The sequence below is a fragment of the Cenococcum geophilum genome (assembly GCF_001692895.1).
Source record: "Cenococcum geophilum 1.58 unplaced genomic scaffold K441scaffold_60, whole genome shotgun sequence".
Classification (NCBI taxonomy): Eukaryota; Fungi; Ascomycota; class Dothideomycetes; order Gloniales; family Gloniaceae; genus Cenococcum; species Cenococcum geophilum.
The window spans coordinates 347482-362093 of NW_027137618.1; positions in this window are offsets into that span (position 1 = coordinate 347482).

Here is a 14612-nt window from a genome sequence, read left to right on the forward strand (position 1 = left end):
TGGCACTATCGCCTATTTAATATCTATAAGGGCATAATAGTAGATATTCTACATTAGCTTCTAAAGGGTATTATTATATAACTTACCGAATGGGTACGGAAACTAGTAGGCGATATTATCTAGCTAAAAAGAAAAAGAAGAGGGATAAAGATAACTATAACAAATATATCTGCGGAGGCTTAGCTTAATTAGCGTTTTAGATAAGTCCCGGCTTTTATAAAGCTAAAACGGTTTAATAACCTAATATTTAGTAAAGTTACTTAATAGACAGGTAATAAACAAAAAGCCATAGTTTGTTAACTTGTCGCTGTGCTAGCCCCACTACTGTTATCTAGGGAACTATATACTATGCATTTTACAAGAGCCGTATACAACTTCGTTATTATAGCTTAGTATTACACCCATAACGAGGAGACACTACGATATATGCACCACACCCTATATTAAATTAATATGCTTAAAGGTATATTTTAAAGTTTCTATCTAAAGGCAAAGGATTCTAATATAGGCTATTTTAATATACCAAAATTCCATGCCCTTGTATATTTTAAGGAAAATATCCACCTGTACGGATATGTAGATAAGTACTATACTGGCGCAAATAGCGAAGCTGGACACTATTATATTATTAAGGCGTTTTATAACTTAACAAATAAACGGGATTCGCTATCTTAAATCTGCTCTTATAATTTAAGACGGGTAGCAGTACTAGCAATAGAAGACGAAATAGCTTTTACAAATAGTAATTCTATACTATAGTCTTCCCAGCGTTTAGAGGTGCAGGTTACTTAACTAATATAATATTTAGCAGTTGTAAAGCTTTAGTGGCCTTTAGAAGATATAAATAAGGCAATAAATCTTATTTAGAGGCGTCTTAGGTTAAAGACGTGGCTTTATATATCTTATATAGCAAACTACTATAAAATCCTAGGGTTTCTAGACGGCATTGCGGTATTTGTCTAAGAGTATAGGCAAAAACTACAATGCGAATGTACCTAGAACTCTAATATGGACCGGAAAGAGAAGAACCCCTTATAGGTTAAGCGCCTGCTTATTAAAATATATCTATTTATTCGCTGTTAGAAACGAGATGGAAAAAATACAACCGACCTTAAGGGCTAAATTAGTAAGGTAGTACGTTGCATACTAAATTAGCAATATTCTAACTAGTGGAGGCGTAATTATATATAAGTCTAGGAGTATATAGATAACGGCAACCGTATTAAAAAGGGCCGCACGCCGTTAGGTAGAAGACTTATAGGCTAGCTTTAGCTAATTATTACTATTCTAGATATTAAAAGGTTAAATAAGTATAGTATATACATGCAGTATACTGGAGCTATGGTAGAGCTGCTTTAGCCATTAAATTATAGACTGCCGTATCTAACACACGGTATAGTTAAGGTGAAAAGGTAGCCGCGCTTAAGCGTAAATACTAGGCAAGTACTTAAAGGTGGTCGCTTTTATTTAATGCCATCTATTCTATAAAGCGCGCATATTATTCTAGCCGCTACTTCTTATCCAGATTTATACTACGTTAATAATTATATTAATTGGGACCAATATAATACTCTATACTCGGACAACTTTCTTAAAGAAGGAACTCGTATCGCGTTATTATATAAAAGCTAGGACAAATAGCAAAAGCAGCTAAGCTAGTATAGAACCTATAATATATAATATAATAATAAACCTATATAAAACTATATAGGACTATATAAGATTATATAAGATTGTATAAGGTTATATAAGATTGTATAAGATTATATAAGATTATATAAGATTATATAAAATTATATAAGATTGTATAAGATTATATGAGATTGTATATAATATATATTATAAGCTAGCATACTACAGGCTAAAAAAATAGTAAAAATTCATTTGCGTAATTAGTATACAACTTTAAAATAATATATTACATTACCTCAATTGCATGTTAAGGAATGTGCAGTTGGCTTTTAAAGTTATTAAGTAGGTTAACTGCGTGTTATTTAACTTTTAAATATATTAAGTTAGTTAATTGCGTATTAAGTTAGTTAAGTTAAATATTAAGTTGGTCAATTGCGTATTAAGTTAGTTAAGTTAAATATTAAGTTAGTCAATTGCGTGTTAAGTTGGTCAAGTTAAATGTCAAGTTAGTTAATTGCGTATTAAGTTGGTCAAGTTGCATGTCAAGTTAGTTAATTACGTGTTAAGTTAGTCAAGTTGCATGTTAAGTTAGTTAATTGCATATCAATTACGCGAAACGCGAAAACCAAAGTCTACTTAAATCTCATCCTGCGAATATTTTCCCAATGTAGGTACCAATCTCTACAAAATAAGGCCCTAAAACTAGTTTTAGGAGTATTTAGAGGATCTCCTAGCTAAGCTATAGAGATTGAAGCCTCTATTCCTCCTCCTAGAATTAGATTTAAAAAGCTTTGTAATAGCTACGCATTAAGAATCCTAAAATTTAAGGAAAACTATATAATTAAAAAAGCCTATATAGAAGAGAACAATAAAGATAAGGACGAACTAGTAACTAGCTCCTATTCTAGTTCTAAAAACTCTACTATAAGGTACTTACTACAGCTAAAAACATAGCTACTATCCCTAGTATCTAGGGCTTAGCAGCTAGTTTAGAACTGGAAAATAGAGAAAATCTCTCTAGAGTGGCAAAAACCATGGTCTCCTCCTATATCTGCATCCTTTTCTATCTCTAAGAGTAATAAGGAAGAAGCTGTATAAGAACATCTAAGACTAGTAGAAAATCTATAAGAATCCCTAGAGTGGGACCTAGTAGATATATACTATATAGATGGCTCTAAAGATAGTAAATTAAATATAGCAGCTGTATGTAAAATAGGAGAGAGAAATAGGATTAAATATGCAATAAACTAGAATCTAGGGCCCTATATGGAAATTATAAACGTAGAACTTTGCGCAGTTTATAGGGCCCTAAAATACCTAAAATAATAAAGACTAGAAGAGAAATAGGTTTATATCTTTATAGATAGCTAAGCGGCTATTAAGAGATTATAGCTTAATTCTCTTATAGGGGGACAAGAACTAGTCTTTAAAATTACGCAAAGCTGTTCCTACTTAGCTAGTAAGGGGATCTCTATTAACTTTTATTGGGTTCCTAGCTATCTAGGAATCTATAAAAATAAAATAGCAGATAAGCTAGCTAAAAAGTGCCTTTTTAGAAGAAAACTATAATCTTCTTATACTTCTCTAGCCTACCTAGGGAGATGAGTAAGAGAAAAGATACTAGAACAGTAGAAAGACAATTAGCAATAGAATAAAAGTAAAGGAAAACACTATACTAGAATCTGTAAAGGAAACTACCCTTTTTCTTTTAAAGAACCTAAGGATAAATATCCTAAAAGGCTATAATTAGCTTTCTTTTAACTAAAACTAAGAAAAGGCTTCTTTAAATCCGTCTCTAAAACAATAGGGAAGGATAAAGAAGGTAGATGCTTTAGGGACTGTACTGCAGTACAAACCCCTACGCATCTCCTACTAGAATGTAGACTATATTAGGAAGATAGAAAGGAAATGCAAAGATAAATAGGCTCTTCTCTTTCCCTAAAGAAGCTTTTTTGCACAAAGAAAGGAAGAGGGGCGCTTTTTCTATTCCTAAGTAGGACAAAAATAGCTACTAGAAAGTGGCTAAGAGCAGTAGGATCTCTAGAAGGAGGTAACTCCTACTAAAGCCCTAATAGATAGACTATAGAAAGTAAGAAGATAGAAATAAACTACAAATAGGACAGGGACAGGCGTTAGGTTTACTTATTTCGATTTTTTCTACTATTTTCTTACCGTTTTCTTACTACCTAATAGTTGTTAGCAACCTAGTACTTACTAAAAAGCTGTAAATCCCTAGCCTAAGGATTTACAAACTAATAGGATATAGCTACTAGTATATATTAAGCTGCCTAGAAAGGATTTATATATATAGAACTATAGCGCTATAACCTAGAGGCTGCATGCGCAGTATTATATGTAGTATAATACAATATATATAAAAATATATATAAAAAATATATAATTTAGGGTTTATTATTAGTATAGATAGAATTAAAACTAACCTAAATAAAACGGCTATAATTACCTAATAAACACCCCTATGGACCGTAAAGGGGGTATAATTATTTCTAGGTTTCTGTAACTTCTACTAATACTTTATTAGAAATAATAGTAGAATTACCCATCCCCTTAACCGCCTTATTAAAAAAGACTAGCCTTTTTACTTTAATGCTATATATAGGTAGGCCTTTAGTAAGCTTAAAGAACGGCTAGTATTAGCTCCCCTATTTACCCACTTTAACCTAAAACGGCCCTCTATATTAGAAACGGGTGCCTTAAATAGTATAATAGCTAGTATTTATTCCTAGAAGCAACCTAACAGAAAATAGCACCCTATTATATACTATTTAGAAACTCTAGTAAACGCTAAGCTAAACTACTATATCTATAATAAAGAAATGCTAGCTATTATTTCTAGCTTTTAGCACTAACGTATATAGTTAAAAGGGACCTCTAAACCTATAAAGCCCTAAAATATTTTATAATAATAAATGCCCTTATAGCCCAGTAGGCATACTAAGTAGATATTTTATCTTAGTTTAACTTCCTAATTATATATAGACTAGATACTATAAACTGTGTAAATACTCTTATAAGGTATAAACAGGACCTAAATAACTAAAGGGCTATAAAGATCTTATTACAGACCTAAACACTACTATAACTAAAGCACCTTAACCCCTAAATATAGGCAGAACTAAATATAGACTCTTTAAACGCCAAGATATATTATATTAACCCCTCCGGACTTAACTTTATTAATAAACTACTATAGATAAACTATATAGCCCCTTCTCTATAAAAGTACTATAAAAAGACAAAGAATATTGCTAGCCTATAGTCTCTTAAAAATGGATTACTTAAGTATTAGAAACGGCTAGTAGTAGTAAAGAAATAGAATTTACGGACTTAGCTTATCGCCAAAGTATATACCTAGGTCTTTACGACCTACCCTAAAAAAATAAAACCTATAGAATTATTAGCGACTACTACTACTAGCCTAGAATAGTTATAGATATTAACTGTAACTGACTACTGGTACTGTGCCGAGATATAAAACTGCAGCCTGGAAGGCTCTAAGACAGCGTTAGCACTACCTTGTATGTCTTAGATATCGTTAAAGATTAAGTTATAGGCTTCGGAGTTAGGCGTCTACTTTCATGTATTTATACCACTTAATTTCCATAGATTTACAAAAAAGTTGCTTATTTAATTCCGCACACTATAAAAGCTTATATTAACCATTATATACAAAACTGTAATAGCTACTATAGATCTATAATCCTATAAGATAAGATCCTAAGACTATTAAAACCACTTCTAATATTAGAACGCCCTTAGTAATATATCTTTATAGACTTTTATAAGCTACTTATAGACGATAATAGATACGATATAGTTATAATCTTAGTTAACCGCTTTAGCAAGCGCCTGTTCTTAATCCTATATTATAAAAATATTAATGCTAAAAAAGCGACCTAATTATATATCTACTACGTCTACTAAATCTATAAACTATTAGATATTATTATATCTAATTATAAGCTATAATTTATATCGGCTTTCTTATAAGGGATATTATTGTAAACACCTTAGGTTGCCCTTAGAATAACCTCTAAACGCCCCTTAGATAGTTGCTAGTTACGTACTAGAGGCATATACCCATAGTATATAGTCTCTATAATCCTAAAGGCCTTACCTCCTTAAGGATTCGTCTCTTTACTAATCTATCCTATTCTATAATTGTGCCTTATAGCTCCCTATTTATAAAGCCCCCTTATATTTCTAGAATAAGTTTACCTAGATCTTAGGCATTAAGCTAAAGCTTTCTATAGTATACTACCCCTAAATAAATAGTTAGATAGAAATTATAAATTAATACTTAGACTAAAGACTTTGGCCCTTTATTAACTAGGCTAAACTACTACCCCTAACAGACTATACCTAAGCAACCCTACTCTATAACTCTATAGGATTTGCCCCTATCTAACTAAAAATAGGCTACTTACCCTATATAAGCTTTAACTAAAAAAGACTAAAAGGTCCCTAGACTATCTATTTACTTACTTATAGAGATAAAGATATATTCTAAATAATATATTGTATTAGGGGGTATAGGCCCAAGGAGAGAGTAATTATCTCAGCCTGCTATATTGCATAGTAGGTTCCCTACTATCTTAAGCAGTGGTAGATAATTATATACTTATTGCCTTAAACCGCGTACCGTTAGAACCTAGCGGTATAAGGCCTACGCCCACAACTAATATAGAAGTAGGAATATATCTCGTCTTTTTTTACGCCCGTAGGGTATCGTTAAAAGACCGTTTATGTAACTAAGAACCTAGGTAATATTAAAGGCTGTTAATAACAAATCTAGCGGTATAAGGCCTACGCCTAATAACTAATATAGGAGTAGGAATATATGTCGTCTCTTTACGCCTATAAAGTATTATTAAAAACCGTTTGGGTAGGTAATATCGAAGGCTATTAACGACGACAATAACATAGTAAAGAGGAAGCTGGAAAGCGTCAATTTAAAACCTATTGAAAAAACCCTATAGGAAAAATTATTAGGAAAGACTACTTATCAACAGCTGTTGTGGAAAGACGCGACGCGAAACTTCGCGATCTTCTAAGTGGTAAGACGTTTTATCGCGATGACAATACAACGCTATACGGCATAGCATTATTAAGGCTATAAGACGAATAAATAACAAAATCTCTATTAAATAAGCCTTATTTTAAAGCGAAAAGCTAAAAGGCTAATTATAATAGATATTGATGTTGCTGTTTAAAGGAGGCGTGACTTCGCTTTAAATAGACATTTTTATATATTAAAATATATCTTATAAGGAAGCACGGCAGTACGCTAAGCGCTTAGAAGAAGCCTAAATGGTAGCCTATATAAATCTAGAAAAGGCCTAAAAATTAATATAATAGTAGGCGTTATGTAACCAGAGGATTATATATAATATTAAGTGGCGCTACCATCTATCTCCTTTCCTTTCTCTAGCTTTAGATCCTCGTTTATAGACAATCCAATTATATAGGCTTACGCGTCCCTCTTGCCGTACTCGTGCCTTAATTGACTAAGTCGCTAATAGGGGTTGCTATATATAAGCTAAGTATATACTAGGCCTATAGTAGGACTAGCTATATAACTAGCTACTAGATTAATAGTAGGCTATATAGCTAGTGCTATAGGGGTTGCTAATTATACTAGGGCACTATAGGCTGTTCTTAAAGTGTTTATAATTTAGTTTAAAGGGTTTCTGGCTTTATACTACTTAGCGTATACCTTAATTTAATAAAGGCCTTAGTTAATAGCTAAGCGCTAGTCTATAAGTTCCTTTAGCATCTATATAGTAGTAAAAACTAGTAATACGACTCGCTATAGGTTTAGGGTGAGCTTATTAAATATATCTAGTAGTAGGTCTTTTTAGGGAACTTAAGCTTAGCCAGCTAGGTATAGAAAGCGGGTTTAAAAGGCTAAAAAGGTCTCCGTTATTTTTTATATTTAGGCTTTTATAATTAAGGCGGGCGTTTTATACCTTAAAAGGGTCCTTATAAATAAAAGATAGGTAGTTAATTATCTCTTCTCTAGAGAGGAAGGGGTTTATTAAGTCCTAGGCATATTATAGACATAAATACGTCTATATATCCCTACTAGTGCGGCTAAAGATATAGGCTATTTTAGCTTAAATAGTATTAAAGTAATCTATATTAACTTTAAGCTTATCTTATAGTTAAAGCTTCTAATTATTAAATATAGGGTTTGTTCTGTTTAAAAGTAATAGGGGGTCCGCAACCTTTACGGATTATAATAATACTATACGTTAGGCTAGGGCCTTAAGGACTATAGCAAGTCTGTTTAATAGGTTATTGCTAGATATAGGGGTGTCTTTAGTTTTAAGCAGTTCCCGTAGCCGTTTAATTTTAGTATTAGCTGCTATAAGTTCCGCCTAGGGGGTTAGGATATTAATTGTTTCTTTATCTAAGGTATTTATAGGTTTTATAGCTGCTTTGCCAGCTACTACATCCCTTAGTATAGTAGTAAGGGTGTTAAATAATTCTAGGTAATTTCTTTAGAGGTTTTAGTCTATGCGTATCTAGTTCTTAGGGTTTTATTTATATTCCTTTTATATTTTAGTAATATCCTTTAAGTCTATTTCTATGTCCTTGTTCTATTTATAGTCTATAAATATATTTAAGTTCCTTCTTAAAAAGAAAGAATAGATAAGCTTTAAATAATATTAACAACTTAGTTAATTAAGGTATAAGTATGGCAAGAGGGATATATATAAGCCTATATAATTAAATTGTCTATAAATAAGGATCTAAAGCTAGAGAAAGGAAAGGAGAAGAATAGTAGCGCCGCTTAAAGTTATATGCGGCCCTTAAGTCACATAAGCTTACGTAACTCTATATCTACCATAACGTCTACTATAATCTACCGTTTTCCACTAGCGCCGTAATAGACGATCTTGTGTGATAGTATATACTAGATAAACCGCTAGGTAAGATAGCTTAAATAATTATCTATTAGAAGCATATAGTAGCTTTAAATATTACCCTTAGCGTCCTCCACAAGTTGTCTCGTATATTTATTATAGTATTTAATATAGTATAGGCCTAATAAGTCATCCGTCTAGCCATTAGTTAAGGTTACATAGGTATATCCGCGAAGGCGCTTATTATGCTTAGTAATTTAATACCAAGTCTCCTAGTATTACTGCCCCTTCTAAGTTAAGAACGGAGGTAGGTAAGAGCAACTAGCAGTAATTATCTCTATAATAGTGTAACGTGTCCCGCCTTACGTCGCCATTCGGCCAAAAAGACATCGAGTGCTTGCGAACTTGTTTGTAAGCGCGGCGGGATCTAATATATATACTCTTACAAATAGAGACTAACTGTTAAGATCCCGGTTATTAAATGGTTTAATTCTTTAACCTCTCCCTACTATTCTTGCCAGAGACAATTATTTAAGCCGTTACTACTTAGCTTAGTATAACCCCTTTCTTATTAAAGTTGTGTATAAATTTTAAATGCTTAATTAAATATTTGTTTTTGTTTATATTAACTTAATAATATAAGTAAGTCATATCCAGGGGCACAAAATACATATAGTATCGTATGCTCTTTTAGATAGTAGTAACTGTCAATTCTATTAAGGTAGACTATATAGTCTATATACTAACGCGCCCTCCCCCCTAATTAGTTATAAGTAAGTAGTTAGTGCACCAAACGCGTAGACATGCGTTTGGTATACCAGGTGCTATAATTATACACTAGCGGCACTTAAAGATAGACCCAATTGTATATAGCCTCCGTAATTGCCTTATTAGAACTATAAAACACAAATGAAGTATATAGGAAATCCCTCCTAAGGTGCCTTTTAGGCTGCCCTCCAAACGGTGCTCTAAGCTAACTATAAGTCCTAGTTACGGTCCGTAAAATAAACCGTATAGCCTTCTAATCAGGCCGTAAATAAACTATAAGTGCTCTGTTAGTCTCGTTCTACCTATTCTATAACCTTTAGATTAAGCTTATTTATATTAATTAGGGTTTTAAGAGCTTAGCACGGCTTTGCCTTAGTTATTACGTTTACTAGGTTATCTTCGCCGCTAATCTATTTAACCTCTATAATCTCACGTCGTTTATAGGCCTAATGTAAGCATATTAGGTCGACCATAAGCCTCTTCTCTTATATCGTACCTAGTTTAACTAAGCAGTTATAGAGGGACTTTAAATCAGTATATAAAACTAGGGGTAACTACTCTAATTATAGAATCTTCTAGATTATTAATTTAATTATGGCTGCTATATTAAAGCTATAAGCTAGTATATATAGTTTAGAAGCTAGTATACTACGGGTTACTTATTTATATTTAATTAAAGACTAATATAGTATATTTGCGTCCTAATTACAGTCCGTAAATATAATTATAAAGCTAATTTATAATAATAAGTCTCTATTATTAGTAAAGGAGGCGTCTATAAATACCAGTACGCTAAGGGAATTTAGGTCTAGTGGTACAAAAGTAAATCCTCTTATTGCATTATTAATTTGCCACTAAATACGCTTATTAAGCTACTTAATATTTTCCTCTTATAGATCTATTACCTGGGCTATAAAGGATAAATTATAGGCAGATTTAGGTTAACAGACTATAGTAATATAGGTACCTCTTATATGCTGTACAACGTATTAGTCCTTTATATTTACGGTCTTATAGGTCTCTCTGCGGGAACTGGTAAGGTCTATAGGCTTTACTATAATAAGCCTTAGGTTTTAAGCTTAGTATTCCTAAGTTAGCTAAATTAGGTTACCCTTTTATATAATTAAACCTCTATTAAACTTAATTAGAGTCTGCTTAGTTAACTACTCTTATAACTTTACTAGGAACTTAGCTTCTTATAGTTTAGCCTCTTTAGCGTCCGCAAAGGTCTAGTCCGCTAAAAAGATGGTATTATCTATTTAGAGTTTAATAATACTAAGGCCGTCTAATAGGGTGTATAGGAGGCAGGGGTTATATATTAACTACTCCATCTTAAGTTTACGGACGTGGTGCTAGTAATACATCTTAAACTAGTAGTTTTTAGCTTCTAGTACTCTATAAAGGGGTTTTATAACCTATAAAATTATTTCTAGTTATAAATTAAGCTTAAGGGGTAGTCGTATAAAGATATCTCTATTTAGGTAGGTATTAGACTATATATAGGCTTATAAGATATCCTATAAGTAAAGGGCTATAGGTTTAGTTTACTGTAGTCTAGGCGTAAGTATAAGTATAATCCGTTAACTAACTCGTTAAATTATAGGCAATTGTATAAGGACTAAGTCCTTTCCTTAGTTGTTATAAGCTTATATAATAAGCCTTAATTTTTTAAAGGCTTTGTTAGTACTAGGGTGCTTAATTTTGTTAATAAAGTGTAAGTTAAATATACGGACGCCTTGCGGAACGTCTCTCTCCATTATAACCGTAAAGACGCCCTCCTTAAGTAGTTTATTAATCTCTTTGCGTTATAAATCTATAAAAGGGGTTTCCTAGACTAAGACTAATATATTTATAGGTAGGAGTTGCCTTACAGATGTACCTGTAGAGGTTAGGTAATTCTTTTATTACGGGGTTTTTAGTTATAGGGTGTTTTCGGGGGCGTCCTTAGCCACGCTTTATAGCAGGTTTAGTAGGTTTAGTAAGTTTATAGAGGACTTTTAAAGTAGGTAAGGGTGCTTCTAGTTCGTCTAGTTTAACATTATAGGTATTTTTAGACTAAAAATAGGGTTTTACGGATATGCTTCTAAAGCTAGTTAGTCCGCTAGGGAGTTATACGCGGTATATTTCGTCTTCTATAGCTAGTAAACAATAAGGTCCAGTCTAATTGCCGCTCTTACGCTATATAAGGACTTTAGAATTAAGCGGGAGGTTATATACTAAGGTTATATTAGGTCCGTTACAGTAGTGCAGAGCGCTATTAATAGTTTATTTGGCCCGTAACTTAACTATTTTAGCTATTACCTTCTATATTGCAGCTGCTTAATCTATAATAAACGGAGTAGGAGGGTCCAGTTTGCTTATTCTTAGGTAAGCTCTATAAACCAAGAGGGTGGATACTAGTCCGTTAGGGCTAGCGGTGTTATTAACGGCTTTTACGGCTATCTATAAAGCCAGTTCCTTTTAAATATCCTTATACTTATCCGTAATAATTTAGTAAGCTCTCTATAAAGCTAGGTAAGCTTACTTAATAAGCCTAACGGACTAGTGCGCCTTAACTAGAACGGCTTTTATTAAAATAGCCATGGCCATAGTATACTATTAAAATTCCTTACTAATAAAGTTCCTATTAGCGTTATAGGTAATATACTTAGGGGGTTTAATATATATATTAATCTAGTAGGTCTACAAAATATCCTAAGTATATTTTATAAATATATTTTATAACTAACGGGCGGCTTAATAGTGGGTTACCTTATTAATTATATATAATACTAGGCTGCCGTTAATATATATAATATCTACGTATACTAAGTAGTTAAAATTAAAATCTTTATAAAGAGTAAACTTAAATCGGCCTAGGGAACGTCTATATTTCTAGTAAAAGGAGTAGTATTTAGTTAGGTAGTTAATTGCCTTCTTATTAACGTTATTATATCCAGAGCGTTTAAGGACTCTATATAGCTTTCTAGCTAATAAGTGGCCGAAACGGCGGTATAGGCAGTGGATTTCTATACTAGTAAGGTAGTATGGGTTATAGTTAAAAGATTCCTAAATATAGGTCTATAAAGTCTCTCCCTATATAAGGAACGGGTGTCTAAATCGTCGTGCAATTAGTAGGGTAATATACTTACTTCCTAGGGCAGTTACGGGGCCAATTAAGGTATCCGTAATATTATTGTAGTAAACCTATAGCCTATCCATATCCACAAGACAGAGTAGAAAAGAGATGTCCGCTTTTACTACGTAGAAGTTAACTAGGCTAATTAGGGTCTTAACTATAACTAATCTAATTAATACGGTTAAGCTGATGCCGAATTAGACGTTTATAGCCCCAGTTTATATAGTATTAATATCCGTGTTATTATTTATAGTGGTTTTATATATAAGGTATTGTCTACAACCTATAGTAGACTTTTTAAAAGTACCTATATCGATTATAACGCTATAGAATTCTTTAGGGGTATAGCGTTCTGTAGTAATATATGTAAATAGGTCCTATTTATAGTCCGTAACATCCGTAATAGGTTTAATAGGTATACTTATAGGTTAGTTTTTAGGTGCGATTAAGTATATAAAGGAGTAGTTAGCTAATACGGGTATAATATTAAAGGCTTAGCTATCTGTAAAAGGTCTAAAAGTAGTTAGGAACGTCTCTAAGGTCTTCTATTCCTAAGTATCTAAGTTAAAGTTAATTATAAAGGCTTCCATTAACTTATTAAGAGACTTCTTTACCCCCTCTCCTTTAGTCTAAGATAAACTAGTTAATCCGGCTATTAAATCTCTTTTTAGGCTTATTATGTTCTTTCTAGGTATGCCTTATAGACTAATATCCTTCCTTACCGCATATAAAGCACTTCTAGCTAGTTTATCTATGGGGGTATACTTTTATATAGGGGTTGCTGCGGGGGTTATAGGTGGGACTTAGTTAGTATATGTACTGCTAGTAGTAGCGGTGGTCCGTAAAGTAGGTATCTAAGTTAGTTTATAGGTTTTATAGGTCTATAATAAAGGCTTAAGTACTACTTAGTGGGTTTAAAACTTTATATATTATAATAAAGGACCGTAAATCGTTAATAAGGCTAGTTAAGGTATCTATAGGCTTATAATAAGCGTACTTATAGGGTCCTAGTCCCTAGTAAGCTGTAATAAGTTTATTATATAGGAAGTCGTCTATTTAAAGCTTAGTATTAAGGCCGTGCTATAGGTACCAAAGGTCTTTAATAAGGATTTACAGGCACTCTATAGTCGATTTTTTAGTATTCTTATTAATTATAGTCCGTAACTTAATTGCATTCCATTATATAAGGATATTACGCTTATATTCTAGCCCTTTAAAGTAGTTATATATAGCTTTATATAGCTTATTAAAGGGAACACTAAGGGGATTACTCTTAAGGTTAGTGTAATAGTGGTTAAGGGCTAGGCCACGCAGTATAGTAGAGTAGGCTTAGCTAAACTCCTATTTAGGGATATTAGCCTTCTGGCAGAGGTCTATAAAGATAGTTAGTTTAAAGTTAAAGTTATTGTTTTTGCTACTATACTTAGATTTATTAGTATAAAGCTTAGCTAGGTTAGCTAGTTCCTTACTATAGGTCTTTACTTAGGTAGTTTATAGATCTATAACTTAAGCAATAGAAGGGTTTTAGTCTGTATTTTAGTTTATAGGGGTATTATAGTCTATAACTTAAGTACTAGGTATATTTTAGCCCGTAAAATTAATTCTAAGATCTCTTTAGTCTATTAGACGAATTTAGTTAAATAGGTTATCTATAAGACTAAAGATCCTATTAAGTTTAAAAGAGGTAAAGGGTTTGCTAGTTTTAATATAATTTAGGATCTACTCTTTAATATATTCCGTTTAGTCCTCCTTATATAGTGTATTGTATAAAGACCGTATAATAGTAACTCGCCTATCCTTTTTAACTTATACACCTTAGTTATATAAGAGGGTTTATAGGTTATAGGTAGCTATAAGGTTATAGGTCCTTAAAATAGCTTCTATAAAGTCCGTAAAGTCTTCCTTCATCGGCAAAATATGGTACCCTTTTAATGGCCTCAATGGCTGGTGGTTGACGCAATTGGCGCGCAGTTGAGGTCATTTGGCAACTCGACCGACTAGCCTATGTCGTGTTTTTTTGACACGCAATCTCCTGCATCTGCCAACCATAACTATATCTACCTCGTTGGCATACTACATAGAAATATTTTTAAATAAATAAAGCTATTATAGAAGCGTATTTACTAAGGCTAGTTCAAAAAAAATATTATTGTTTTTAGATCAATTAATCATAATATAGCGATGGTTCTCGTCTACCTAGTTTA